The sequence below is a fragment of the Apium graveolens genome, chromosome 5 (genome assembly GCF_009905375.1).
Source record: "Apium graveolens cultivar Ventura chromosome 5, ASM990537v1, whole genome shotgun sequence".
Lineage (NCBI taxonomy): Eukaryota > Viridiplantae > Streptophyta > Magnoliopsida > Apiales > Apiaceae > Apium > Apium graveolens.
Genome location: NC_133651.1, coordinates 105,531,240 through 105,546,581, shown reverse-complemented (window position 1 = coordinate 105,546,581; position 15,342 = coordinate 105,531,240). Strand labels below are relative to the sequence as shown.

Below are 15,342 nucleotides of genomic sequence, written 5' to 3'. Positions count from 1 at the left end.
CCAAGAGGCTACCACATTCCAATTATCTCTGTCAACCCATGTGCCTCTGTCAGCTTATGAATTGTCACTATCAACTGCTATGGGACTAAGCATCCGTTGAAGCTTTTATCCGTTGATGGCTTTATCCGTTGATGCTTTAGTGACATCCGTTGATGCTTTAACAGTTGAAGCTTTATCCGTTGAAGCACTCATCTGTTGATGGATGTTATCCGTTGAACCTTTAGAGATATCCGTTGAAGCTTTGTTTCTCATCCGTTGAAGGCCTTTAATCTATCAGTTGATACTACTTCATTTACACAAAATTACAAGGCATGAAATATTTATAATTAGCCCTCCTATTTGCATATCCACTAGTAGTCAACATGACTTATAATTTCCCACAACTTCTAAGAATTATAACTTAAATGCAGAGACTGAGATGTGCTACAATACTAAACTTATTTCTAAGTAAAGCTACTCCATCAACGGATAGCCAAGATGGTCTTATCCGTTGAGGCTACAAATACTAGATTTCTACTTAAGTGTTTTGTTTAACTTATCATCAAACTAATACACATATTCCTAACAGATATAACGACTCGTGTATTTTTGAATTGTTTAAATATGTAATTGTGGAAGTATTAATTAAACAAAATATGAGTTTTGGTTTTGGCAGCAGCGTGTTCATATATACTATCTGTCTGTGATTTATTGGTGTAAAGGATTGGAATGTGTAGTTAAAAATTGAGTTATATTGTTCTGTTTTATTTTTTTAAGTGATTTTATTACAGTTTTAAACCCGTAAATATTTGGATTGTCTCTAAAATTAGTTTTATGATTTTATAATTTCAATATTTATTTTTGGGATTTTATAAAATTAGAAATCAATATTTTATTAACTATTTATCTTTAAATGATTTTCTGATTGTGTTTACTTGTAAAATCTGTATTTAATTCCAGAATTTTTCAAAAATTATTAAACTCATATTTATTTAAGTTTAGAATATTCCGAGAATTTTAAAATTATTTTGGAAATTTTCGGGATTAATTTCACCCGCGCGTTATTTCGCTTAATTGTTAAAAGCGGGTATAAATTGCATTTCAGAAATTATTTTAAAATTATGAAATCTACGTTTTCATAAACTTCGGGATATTTATAACCTTTTAAGACTATTTTCGTAATTTTCTGGAATTGTTTAGAGAGCGACTCGGTCCGTAAAATTGCGAGATTCGGGGCAATCGGGCCTTAAAACTCGTTATTATCCTTGCAAACACACACGTCAGTTTTTCAGAATAGAGGGCACATGTTGCCTCTCATTTGCACCATCTGTCAACCAATAAATAAAAAAAAAGATAAAAATGCAAAACAAACAATCAGTTAAAGGAAGCAGATAATTAAAAGGGGAAGAACAGGGGGGAATCTCTCACTTCTCTCCTCACTCGGTTCCTCCTTCTCGGGTTGTCTTCCTGGTGTGGGTTCGCCGCCGGTGGTTCTGTTTTCCGGTTTGTAGCTCCGTCCGGTTGCCTGGCTCTAGGGTAAGGCATAATCTTGATATATATACACACGCATATGCATGTGTATATCTCAGTTGAGTGTTGTGCTTGTGTGACTCTGGTTCCCTGCTTTTGTTCCTGGTTGTTGTGTTCCCTTAGCTTCTCTGGCCGGCCACGCGTGCGCGTGGCTGCTCTGTTCTTTTCGGTACTGCCGTGTTTGTGTTGCTGCATAATTCGATATATTTGAATTGATTTCTGAAAAATTCGAATGAAATATTATAGTTATTCAAATTATTTGATTACTGGAAAATTCATAAATATTTGTAGTTATCTATCGGTGAAATTATGTAGGAAACCCGAAATTAATCGGGTACCCGTAAATTTTGCCGCCATCGACGGTGAACTTCGGTGAGTCGACGGTGGACTGTGATGTTTATTCTGAGTCATAATATTTTAAAATAAATAATTATAAAATACCGATAATAACTAATAACTGTAATGGAATGGGCATTTGGGAATTTGTGACTTGCAATTGTTGTTGTTGGTTCGAATTGGTGGTTGGGATTTATAAATTGGATTGCGGTGATTGTGTTGTTGATTTGACGTCGATTGATGTTTCGACGGGTAGTCCGATAAACAAAGGAGACGCTGCCCGATTTCCGGAAAATCGGACTATGGAAATACGGGAGCGTATCCGGTGATTATCGGAACGTCGAGCGACTATATAAATACACATGTATTTTATACGAAACTTGATTGTACAATATGATGCAATATTTTGCTAAAACCAATAACCCTAATTTCGTAAAATGACGAGTATACGTATTTTTTAAAAACGAACACTGAACCAATTTCGAGAATGTGAACCCTAATTGTTGTATGTTGTATCATAATATGAATAATTATGAGTCGGAATATGCTATCGTATGGGTAGGTTGTTAGCGAAGATATGTTAAGCATAACTGGGTGTTTAACATAGAGTATTTCGACCCTGTAGGTTCTAGTCGGAAAACCAAAAGTGGACGATGGACTAAATATGACCTATTAGTCAGTCGACGAGCTCAGTAGAGTTTCAACATAAAAACCTGAGTATCGAAGTCGAATCCAATGTGATCTAGTGATTGGACGTTAAAGCATGAGCGACAGAGTCAGCTCAGAGTCGATCAATAATAGTTGTAAAGCCCATTAAGGAAAGTACTTCTGAACTTTTCTTCAAGATATATCGCAAATATTTTCGAAGTATTTCATAACATGTCGCTATTATTCAAAATAACTCCTATTTATATTGCAAGTGCTTTAAATTATTTAACCTTGAACCCTGATTTTTCTTGATCTTGAGCCATAAGCCTTATTCTTTGTAAACCCTCCTTTGTTGATTTTCAGATACCAAACCACCCAAATATGATACTACTCCCCAAATGTATAAATACCAAACACCAAATACTGGAAGAAAATTGTTTGAAAACACAGAAACTTTTATACCCCAACCATTCTCTATAACATCAAAGAACTAAACCTTGCAAAATCATTATTCGTCTAATACTTGATCCTCTTACGGGCTGAAAACCATTTCTTATACATACCTTGATATACCCTTGTGATACTCATGAATCGCATTACGCTTTTATACAAATGCTTTATCACTGTTGATTATGATCTTGCTTATTGAATTACATTGTTTATTACACTGAATTGTTTTAGAATTGGATAGTTTTCTAAATGTGGACCAGATTCGCGGTCAGACCAGATTCGTGGTCAATTATAGGCCAATGTGTGCCTTGGATCCAGTAATTAGAGAAGTGATGTGTGCTTTGCTCGGGGTTAGTGCGTGACTGATCAGCAGCCTAACCTTGGTATTAAAACTTAAAATGAATATCCAATTCCTTTGAATCATCTCGTTGGATCATTGATTAACCTCAATTATTGTCATTCTGACTTGCTGAGCTAGTTAGCTTACTCTTGCGAATCTTTTTATGTATTCTACAGGTAAAAAGGATATGGATGATAGTGAAGTTCCTCAGTCCAAAGTGCGGGCTAGGGTTCCAGTTTGAGTTGGATCGAGCTAGCAGGAGCTTCTTACGGTAGTGAGATAGTAAGATTGTAAGAATAATTTCATTATCAGTTGTAAGTTAAATTAGTTGGGATTTGGTATGTTGTAATAAAAGTTAAGGTTGTGGCTTGTTTTCATACTTTAACCTGTAGCGATCCGTGGTTATGTAAAGCAGGGTCATTGAAAATAATATTTCTTATACAGGTTTATATATTGTGTATGTATTATGGATCGCAAACTTCTGACCCGGGTTTGGAGGGCGCCACAAGTTCCCCTCTTGAACTTCCAATTAGTCTCAGGCACACAAAAAGTCGCAACGATCAGATCCAAGTTGAAGTCCTCGGGAGTCTTATCGTTCCAAGTATCCTGACCTACCTTTCTCGCGGGCTGCTTAATCACCGTCTTGATAGCATCAGCACTGTACTCTATAGTCCTCCCCATCACCACCGTGAAGCCATTCTTCTCCGCCTTGGCGTTCACATAGAACTCCCGCACAACACTCATGGGCACAGCACCGGGTGCCTCACAAAAAGAAACCCAGCCCATTTCGAGAATCATCTCTTACAGCTTACCATCCTTCCCTGATGGCTGAAAACCTCACTCCTTAGCAATAGGCTTCGAGAGAAGCCTCGTGTACTCCTCTTCAGCCTTAGGAGTAGAAAACATGGGCCTCACACCACCCGCAGATGAAGAATCGGTGGTGTTGCTGCCAACTTGTGTTCTTTGTATCATAAGTGCCATTGGGATTGACGAAAAGAGAATAAAAGTTTAAGTGTTTGAGAGAGATTTGTGTTTGAGAAATTATGATGTGCTGGAGAAGTTGTGTATAAGTGTATGTATATATAGGTGGAGAGAGAATTATGGGATGTGGAAGAGTAAAAATCGGGTTGGAATTGATTTTTGATTAAAAGTCCTGAAATTACCTTGTAAATCTGCTAATTTATTATTTATTTTTTCGAACAGGACCCGGCGCGACCGCACGCTGAGACAGCGCAGGCGCGCGCTACTTCTGTCAAACCGGCGCGGCCGCGCGCTAGATCAGCACGGGCACGCTTGGTTACTGGAAAAACGGCGCGGCCGCGCGCTTGGTCACCGTTGGCGCGCCCAACTTCTGTTGTTGGCCCTGAATTTTTTTCTTTTTCTGATTTTTTTTCTTTTTCCGATTTTTTTATTTTTTTCTCCTTCTGTAATAACCCCAATTTTCGGAATTTTTGAAACCCTTATGAATAGTGATTTTGCTGATTATGCTGAATAAGAAAACTTTTGATACCACACTATGTAAGGGTTCTATTATTGTTATTCTGAGATCTTATTAGTACTCTATATGGTATATAAGTGTATGTAAAGATCGTCAGAATCCAAATTCGAATACTTTGATTTTTCCCGAAAATCCACCAGATACCGAAAGAATTGAGTATAAGGTAATAGGATAAAAAGGATTTAAATTCAAGGATTATAAGAGAGGATCATAAAAGGAATATAATGTATTGAGAAAGGTTAAGGAGACCCAAGTAATAAGATCCCGGGTATGATCCCTCAAACGATAAATGAAAACGAAAGTTAAGCGAACCGTATAACAGATTAGCGGTCATTAGCCAAGTAATTAGGAGCTAATCAAAGAGGTTAGTGATGATGATGTCACCACACCAACAAGAAGAGGACAAGTGTGGGTGGATGACATGGGAGGATGACATAAGCATGACCAAAAAGGAAGGAAGGTTGGTTGATTATAAACCACACAAAAATTCACCATGGTTAAAAGGTAATAAATCAAAACAAAAGTGGATCAACCAAGCCAAACAAATCAAAAACACAAAAACATAATTTGACTCCCATTTTCTTCAAGAAGCTCTCGGCTTCTTTCTTAAGAAATGGGAAGTCCAAGCTCCCCCACTTGCTAATTTACAAGGTAATTATCCTAGCTTCTCCTAGTTAAGTTACATACTTCCTAGGAATCTTAGCTTCAAAATCCTTTCCTAGCATTTCCTATAAATCATTCAAGAAGATGGTGAATAGTACTTTCTTGAAATTAATTTTTGTGTTCTTGATTTCTTTGAAAGATCAAGCTTGTAGGAGGTTAGATCAAGGCTTCTTAAGGCTTCCTAGCTACTCCAATCACTCCAAGGAAGGTATAACCCCTCCAAACCCTAACTTTACTTTGAGCATTAGGTTTGGTTTTATTTGTTATGGTTCATGAGAGGCATGGTTGTTGTGTATTAAGAGATTGGTTGGTTTTGTGATGTTTTTGGAATGGTAAATCTTGGAATTTAGTTAATGAACTTAAGTAAGCTTTTAGTTCATGATTGAGAAGTAGTATAAAGTGGAAACCTTGAGATGTTGGGGCTGTTGTAGTAGTATATGGATGAAGTTTGGTTGTAACAATGATTGTGGGTTGATTGTGGATTGAATTGGAGTAGTATAAAATTTGGTAATCGCGTAAACATAGTCGTTGTAATACCCGATTTACTTTAGACTGTTTTTGTTCTTAACATCAGGACCTGTAAACTCACTGTTAGGTTTTTACCATTGCCATGAATAGATAGTTCATGTTACGAGCTTCGTTTTGATATGTGGTTCATTTGAATCCGATGTACGGTTTAGGAGAAACGACCGTTTTAAGTAACGGCGCTTCGCGACCGAACCATTACCCCTCGCCTTACTTTGAAACCTTGGTTAAGGACCTTAAATGACTAATTGGGGTATGAAACAATTATGTTAAGTAGATTAGGAAGTTGGTAAGGTACTCGCGAAAGAATCGCCTTAAAACTCTTAATGGTTAATTTATTAAAAATAGTGGAGCCAAGGGTACTCAAGCGACTTAAGTGAATCGTTAAGCGCAAAAGCGAACGTTAGGGTTCAATTGGTTAAAGTCTAGTTTATTAAGCAACCGGGGTTTAATTCCGACTTATGTTGTTGTTCATAGGTTAACGGACCCACTCTAAGCTTAAGTCTATCCGGGAGCACTCAGGCAAGTTTTCTACCCGTTATACTGTTGTTGTGATGTATATATGTATATGCATTATCTTGTGATAGATGCATGTTGGTTAATTAGCAAATTTTGCAATATATTGAAGCATGCTGATATGGTATATATATGCATGTCTATTTCATAATCTGGTTATCTATCTGTTGATTTCAATGCTTATAGTTGCATAATACCTATGCTAGAGATAAGCAGTAGTTGCGTATACCCTTAGTATAAGGGACCCAAAGGTGAACATTTTCTAAAAACCGGGAGTCGATGTTCCCGAGTATAACATATATATATATATATATTTATATATATATATATATATAAGATATATTTTTCAAAACTATTAATCGAATAAGGTTTAGTCGATAACTTTATTTTATTTAATGAATATTATTTAAATATTATTTGAGGACTTATGACTCTGTTTATTCTATTTAATGAATATTATTTGAATATTCATTCGAGAACTTATGACTCCGATTATTTACTAATTAATATTCTTTATTTTATTCAAGAATAATGTGTCGATAATCAAACTTACTTTTGATTATTCAAATAAAGATAGTACTTTCGTATAAGTATATATTTGGTTATTTAATATTCATTTCAAGTATAAGTTTTAAAACTTCTACTTCAATTATTTTTATAAGGATTATCCTTATGGGAATATTATTTAAATAATAATATTCAGATATTTTCTAATATATTGGGACCGATTTATTTTATTAAATCAGCATTACTCCAAAACATTCTTAAAAATGTTTTCGAGTCTTCAAAATAATTTTTAAAAGTTAGGGCGGATCCCAAAACCCATTTTTATATTTAAGATCTTCCTTTAGAAGGGGATTTAAATACTCGTTCAAAACCTGAGGGATCCGGCTCTGTGGTGTGTTTTATATTCGCAACGAGGTTGCTGTGTTGACAAAAGAGTTTTTGATTACTTACCCAACACTCGGGAAGTAAAATTCTGGGAACAAGTTAATCCATTATCAGGCATCGCCTGAGAAATATCGGTGAGTTTTCCTTTCCAACTAGATACGACTTCTTAGTGGAGCCGTATCAACAGTTTCTACTTGGGGAAAGGGAGAACGAGCTTTACGTTTCAGGGTCATGGATTTCATCTGAACTAGGAGTGGCGTAAGTGGTCGAGTGGCGCCGGCCCAGCCTTATTATATTGGCCCAAATGGCCTGGAAGTTCCGCTAAGACGGTCCATTCCTTAGGAGTCCAGTGTTCGGTTGACAAGTAAATCCGACAGGTTCTCCTCTACATGTAGAAAATGGTGGGGTTGCACTACTACGACTGATCATCGTAAGTGGTCTTCCTGGCGCGGCAAACTCCCGTAATGAGTTCATCATCCAGTTTGGATATTTCTGCAACACTACCCGGAGCATTCGATCGAAAGGCTACAGATGGGTGATTGCTGAGGCATTGACAAGGTCAAACGGTTATAATGATGTTTCCCTTAAATGAAGTATCTCGTTACTTCATTTCTTTTAAACAACATTTCAAGGATTGAATCTATTCAAGTCTTATCTTGTAGTCTCATCTATGTGATGAACTTTCGAAACTGTTTATACCTTGAACGGTGGTGATTCAAGTAATATTCGGAAAAGATATAAGTATATTGGAGTATCTTGTAACTTCATCTTTTCAACTTATATCCAGTTAATGATTATCTTATGAATGACAAAGATTTTCAGAAAAATGTTGAGACAAGGTTAGATATATGAGATCACCTTGCAACGATATTTTTATACAGTTATAAACTGGAACTCTGTGTATATTATACATGTCAGAGGATTTCAAAAATTGTGAAAAGTATATATGTATATATATACTGAATATTTTGCGACTTGGTCGCGTTAAGATATCAACTTGGTTCATTTCTTCTTGACCAAGACTTTCATGAGTACTATGAGAATGCTCATATATTGTTAATCATTATACATATTATTTTGGTGGGCTTGTTACTCACCCTTGCTTTCTTCTTTCATCACACAATAACAGATAGACAAGATGATCAGGATCAAGCTCCCAATTTGTGAGCGAATAGGAAACGTTCCGCAGTTTCCTGTAGGCGTTGATGCCGCTGTAGCTGAGGTAGAAATTACCAATAGGCTAGGCTTTCAACTTCTGATGTACCAGACTTATGTATCTATATGAATTGTAATAATGGCAAAGAAATGTAAATTTATTCAGAAACCCTTTTAAGGTGTAACGGTTTATAATTGTGGAATAAAATGACTTGTGTTATTTTTGGTATTCATCTCTGAGACTATAACTTGTGGTGTGTGTGTATATTGTGGGGTCACAGTACGCAGTAGTTGGTTGTTTATTAAGATTAAGTGTTATTAAGGGAAATGGAACTCGTGACAACCCGGATCCCTGACCCCGGATTTGGGGGTATTACAGAAATGGTATCAGATCCAAGAGTTATAAACCTCAGAGATGATATGAAGTTAAAATAATAAGTTCACTAAGATAATAAGAACTCTTGCCAAGTTCATAGTCGGACTACCTAACGTAGTACTGACAGTTAAAACCCTTATAGGAACCCTTATAAATATCGTGATAGAAGCGTAGTTCGTTATCGTATATGGTAGCGGGACTCCGAACCCTAAGGTTGAGGACCAACAACGCGATGATGTTTTATTAGTTATTGAAGATCAGATTATGGATCCGATAGAGCGTCCTAACACGGGACCGGATGATGTTCATATTGAGGATGTAGCGGTTGAGGATGTTGTCCTAAAAGGGATTATCGCTGAGAAGGATCCCGTGAAGGATCCTGACAAGAATGAATAAAGGACCACTGAGGAATTGATGACCATGGTTAGGGCGACTACCAGAGGTAGGATTGGCCGGTCACTACAGGAGGTTCGTTCAAGTTTGTAAAGATAATAGCCCCTTTAATGCGGCTTACTCATAAGACTGAGAAGTTCGAATGGACAGAGAAATGCGAGAATAGCTTTTAAGAACTAAAGAAAAGGTTGGTGACGGCCCCTATGTTGGCGTTGCCGGATGGAAAAAGGAGATTTCGTGATGTGTAGTGACGCTTTACATAAGGAATTAGGGTGCTTCTTATACAGCACATCAAGGTAATCGCGTACGCGTCAAGATAATTAAGGGAATATAAAATTCAATATCCCCACCCATGAGCTTGGGCTCGTGGTAATAGTTTTGCCCTAAAGATTGGAGGCACTACTTGTATGGAGAAAAGTGTGAGATTTACATAAACCATAAGTACTCTAGTACATTTTCACGCAGAAAGAGCTTAACATGCGCCAGAGGAGGTGGTTAGAGCTAATCAATGATTACGATTATGAGATTCTTTATCATCCAGGGAAAGCCAAAATGGTGGTCAATGCCTTAGTATAAACGGACCTGACCATCTTGACTTCAACTTTCCGGGAAAAAGACGGAGACGAAAATTGAACAAAAGAACTTGTTGCCCCGACACAAATGATTTGAGAAATAAACCCCGATCGTGCCACCTCTTGACTTTCTCCTTATACACTTTGTTGTTCTCATAAGCTTGAAGTCGAAACTCATCGAGTTCATTCAATTGAAGCACCCTCTTCTTTCCAGCCGCATCCAAGTCCAGATTCAACTTCTTCAAAGCCCAATATGCCTTATGTTAGAGCTCCACAGACAAATGACACCCCTTACCATAGACCAACTGAAACACCGACATTCCCAATGGAGTCTTATATGTTGTTCTATAAGCCCAAATAGCTTCATCAAGCTTCAAAGACCAATCTTTCCTTGATGAACACACAACCTTCTCTAAAATGCGCTTGATCTCTCTGTTAGACACTTCACTTGACCATTTGTCTGAGGATTCATATTATACCATTTCATCATAGCAGTGAACTTGCGACTGCAATGATGCAACCCATCATCACTGATTATGACTCTTGGAGTTCCAAACCTTGTGAATATCTGCTTGTGAAGAAAATTAAGCACCACTTTTTCATTGTTCGTTGGCAACGCCTTAACTTCAACCCATTTCAACACGTAATCAACTGCCAACAAGATATACTGATTGTTACAAGATAAGACAAATGGCCCCATGAAGTCAATTCCCCAAACATCGAAGACCTCGACCTCGAGAAGCACATTAAGAGGCATCTCATCCCTCTTAGACATATTACCCACACGTTGACATCGATCACATTTCAAAATGAACTGGTGAGCATCTTTAAATAATGTCGGCCAAAAGAAACCTGCTTGAAGAACACGAGCTGCTGTCTTTTCTCCACCATAATGTCCTCCATAAGCCGTTGAGTGGCAATCTCGCAAGATCCCCCCCCCCCCCCCGTTTCTCTGTAAGGAATACATCTCCTGATGATTTGGTCAGCTCCTTGATGAAAAAGAAATGGCTCATCCCACATATACCACTTCACTTCATGTAGAAACTTCTTCCTTTGAGCATAAGATAAGTCAGGAGGCATGATATTACTCACAAGGTAGTTCACAATATCTGCGAACCACGGTTCTTCTTCTTCCACTCCAAACAGCTACTCATCGGGAAAAGATTCATTTATCAATGTCTTATCCAAAGAAGTAGCATTAGGATTCTCTAAATGTGAGAGATGATCAGCGACTTGATTTTCAGTCCCCTTTTTGTCCTTGATCTCTAGTTCAAATTCTTGAAGTAAAAGAACCCCATTTAATCAATCTAGGCTTTGAGTCCTTCTTTAAGACTAGATATCGAATTGCAGCATGATCAGTAAAAAGTGTCACCTTAGTCCCAAGTAGATAAGATTGAAATTTCTCAAAACCATAGAAAATAGCCAAAAGCTCTTTCTCCGTAGTAGTATAATTCAGTTGATCACCATTTAGGGTCTTACTAGCGTAGTAGACCACATGAAATATGTTGTTCTTCCTCTGCCCAAGAACTACTTCAACTAGATAGTCACTTGCATTACACATCATCTCAAAAGGTTCATTCCAATCAGGTACAATTATGACCGGTGCCATGATTAAACTCTTCTTCATTGTCTCAAAAGCTGCAAGGCACTCGTCATCAAACTTGAAAGGAACATCTTTCTCTAGAAAACTGCACAATGGCTTTGAAATTTTCGAGAAGTCTTTGATGAAACACCTATAGAAACCCGCATGACCAAGAAAACTGCGAATTCCCCTAACAGAAATAGGTGGAGGAAGATTCTCAATGACCCCCACCTTGGCCTTATCCACCTCAAGACCTTTACTAGAAACCTTGTGCCTGAGAATAATGCCCTGACGCACCATAAAGTGACATTTCTCCCATTGAGAACCAGATTGGTCTCAACGCACCTCTTGAGAACGTGTCCAAGATTTTGTAAGCATTCATCAAAAGACTCGCCAAAGACTCGCCAAAGACTGAGAAGTCATCCATGAACACCTCCATATTATGGCCAATCATATTAGAAAAGATGGCCATCATGCATCTATGAAATGTGGCTAGTGCACCACACAGACCAAAAGAAACTCGTCTGAAGGAGAAAGTACCAAATGGACAAGTGAAGGTAGTTTTCTCCTGATCTTCTGGAGCGATACAAATCTGATTGTAACCTGAATAACCATCCAGAAGACAATAGTACTCATGAACGGCCAACATGTCAAGCATCTGATCAATAAAGGGCAAAGGGAAGTGATCCTTTCTAGTGGTTTTGTTCAGCTTCCTGTAGTCCATGCAAACTCTCCACCCCGTGACTATTCTAGTAGGAATAAGCTCATTCTTCTCATTTGCTACCACAGTAATACCACCTTTATTTGGCACACATTGAACCGGGCGTACCCATGAACCGTCAGAAATAGGTAGATGATCCCTGCATCTAGCCACTTAATAATTTTCTTCTTCACTACCTCCTTCATGATTGGATTGAGTCATCTTTCTTGCTCGACCGTAGTTCGCTACCTTCATCTAGCAGAATTTTATGCATGCAGTAAGAAGGGCTGATTCACTTGATATATGCTATAGTCCATCCAATTACCGATTTGATCTCTCTTAGAATCCTCAAAAGCTTTTCTTAATCACTACCTGAAAGGTCAGATGTAATAATAACAGGCAGAGTAGATGCATCACCTAAAAACACATACCTCAAATGCTCAGGTAAAGGCTTAAGCTCAAGAGTAGGAGCTTCCTCAATAGATGGCTTGAGGTATTTAGGAGCTTTGTTCAATTCCTCCATTCCAAGAGATTCAAAAGGCATATCTATCTTCCTCTTCCAGGGAGAAGCATTCAAATACTGCAATTGTTCTTCACCTTCATCATCTTCACTATCTGAATTCCCCAACAAGGCTTTTTCTAAGGCATCGGACCTTAGCAATTGATCAAGTTCCGATGTGACCACCGAATCGACCAACTCCACTTTTAAGCACTCCTCATTATCAGTAGGAAATTTCATAGCATTGAACACATTAAAATTCACATCCTGGTCCGGAACTCGTATTTTGAGCTCACCCTTCTGCACATCTATCAAGGTTCGGCCAGTTTCCAAGAAAGGTCTTCCCAAGATTATGGGAATCTTCTTATCATCCTTGAAATCAAGAATGAAGAAATCAGTAGAGAAGATGAGTTTATCAACCTTGACCAGGACATCCTCCAAAATACCTCGCGGATATGTAATAGAACGGTCGGCCAACTGCAAGGTCATATGAGTCAGCTTTAGATCAGGCAAGTCCAACTGCTTGAAGATTGACAAAGGCATTAGATTGATGCTAGCTCCCAAGTCACATAAGCATCTGTCAAAAAATATTTTTCCAATAGTACATGGAATAGTGAAGCTTCCTGGATCCTTAAGATTCGAAGGCAACTTCTGTTGCAGCACAGCACTACATTCCTTCGTGAGAGCGACAATTTTTAAATCATCTAGCTTCACCTTCTGAGAGAGAATACCTTTCATAAACTTTGCATAACTAGGCATCTGCTCAAGAGCCTCAGCAAAAGGTATGTTGATATGAAGTTTCTTGAACACCTACAAAAACTTCTCAAATTGCTTGTCCAGCTTTTTCTTCTACAGTCGCTTGGGAAAAGGCGGTGGGGGATAGATCTGCTTCTCCCCTGTATTACCCTCAAGAGGAGTGTGCTCAACAGTAGTCTTCCTTTGTTCCATTTCTACTTCCTGCTGCTCTACTTCTTTCTCAGCCTCAGCTTCTTCAGTCAATACTTGAGTTTGTTCGTGATTCGCAACCTTTCCAGACCTCAAAGTGATTGCCTTCACCTGCTCCTTAGCTTCCCTTTTTCCTGACACTTCAGTATCACTAGGTAGCGTACTAGGCTGACGATTTAGCAAGGCATTGGCAATTTGCATGATTTGATTTTTCAAGGTCTTGATAGAAATGGCTTGACTCTTGCACATAAGCTTCAACTCCTCTAATTCAGATTTTTTATTGGCTTGTTCCAGCTGGAGTTGTTGTCTTGGTGCATATTGCGGTTACTGAAAACCAGGGGGTTGTACTGCTTAGCTGGATATTGCTGATAAGGTTGTTGAACCGCATTCTAAGTGTTGCTCCAGCTGAAATTAGGATGATTGCGGTTGTTGGGATGATAGGTGGCCGGCACTGGTTGCTGCGATCGCTGGAAGTTGCTCACAAACTGAGTTGATTCACTAGAAATTGCGCACTGATCAGTCTCGTGGGCACTAGCACAAAGCTCACAGAAATTAGCGATTTGATTAACTCCGTAAGTAGCCAAAGTGTCAACCTTCATCATCAAAGCCTTAAGTTGGGCAGCGATAGCAGTTGCTGCGTCCAACTGCAGAATTTCTGCGACTTTTTCCTGAGTCAACCTCTAGGAAGAATTCTGGTACTCATTAGCAGCCATCAGTTCAATAAGTTTATGAGCTTCATCGTAGCTTTTAGCCCACAAGGCTCCTCCTGATGCTGCATCAAGTATGGGTCTAGAAGTAGTACCCAATCCATTGTAGAAACAGTTGATAATCATCCAATCAGGCATGCCATGGTATGGGCACTTCCTTAGCATCTCCTCATATCAATCCCAAGCCTCACACAGAGATTCTCCAGTTTGCTGAGCAAACTGAGTAAGAGCATTCCTGATTGCAGTAGTCTTCGCCAAAGGGAAGAATTTAGTGAGAAACTTTTGCGCAAGATCCTCCCAACTGGTAATAGACCCTGCTAGTAGAGAGTGTAACCAGCACTTAGCTTTGTCCCTTAGAGAGAATGGGAAGAGGCGTAGCTTGATAGCATCTTCAGTCTTATCATTAAACTTGAAGGTATCGCAGATCTCGATGAAATCCCTGATGTGCATGTTGGGGTCTTCAGTAAGAGAACCCCCAAACTGAACTGAGCTCTGTATCATCTGAATCGTGCTTGACTTGATCTCAAAAGTGTTAGCCCTGATGGCTGGTCTGATGATGCTTGACTCAATGTCATTAATCTTAGGCTGAGAATAGTCCATCAAAGCCTTCAGATTTTCCGTTTGATCACCCATCTCTACTAAAGCTGGTTCTTTAACTTTCTCTTCTTCTTCTACCTTCTTTTCTTCCTCAAAAACTTCCTTACGAACTACCACAAGTTCTTCCTCGGCTTTATCCAGTGTTCTCTTACGAGTACGCGAACGCGTATGCATACACCCTCGCTAGAGTACCTGAAATAAAATAAGAAATAATTAAGTAACAATGTCCGAGTCAATGAACTTTAACGACCACTGATGGAAAATACATAAATTATAAATTAATACTGCAGTCCCCGGTAGCGGCGCCAAAAACTTGTTAGTCGCTAAACACGCACTAATAATACATGCAAGTATACGCGTTCGCAAGTAGTATAGAATCTTTTCTAGTTCGTTCTTACAGAGACTGTATTGGTTAACTAATTAATTCAGGCACTTAAGCA

At 38.5% G+C, this 15,342-nt stretch overlaps 1 non-coding gene across 1 annotated transcript; it reads left to right on the top strand.

Annotated features, from left to right (window-relative positions):
• Positions 1 to 14,441: 14,441 nt before the first annotated feature.
• On the top strand, positions 14,442 to 14,548 carry LOC141663449 (small nucleolar RNA R71). Its single transcript, XR_012551519.1, has one exon. It is a non-coding gene; the product is annotated as a small nucleolar RNA R71 (small nucleolar RNA).
• The last annotated feature ends 794 nt before the right edge of the window (positions 14,549 to 15,342 follow it).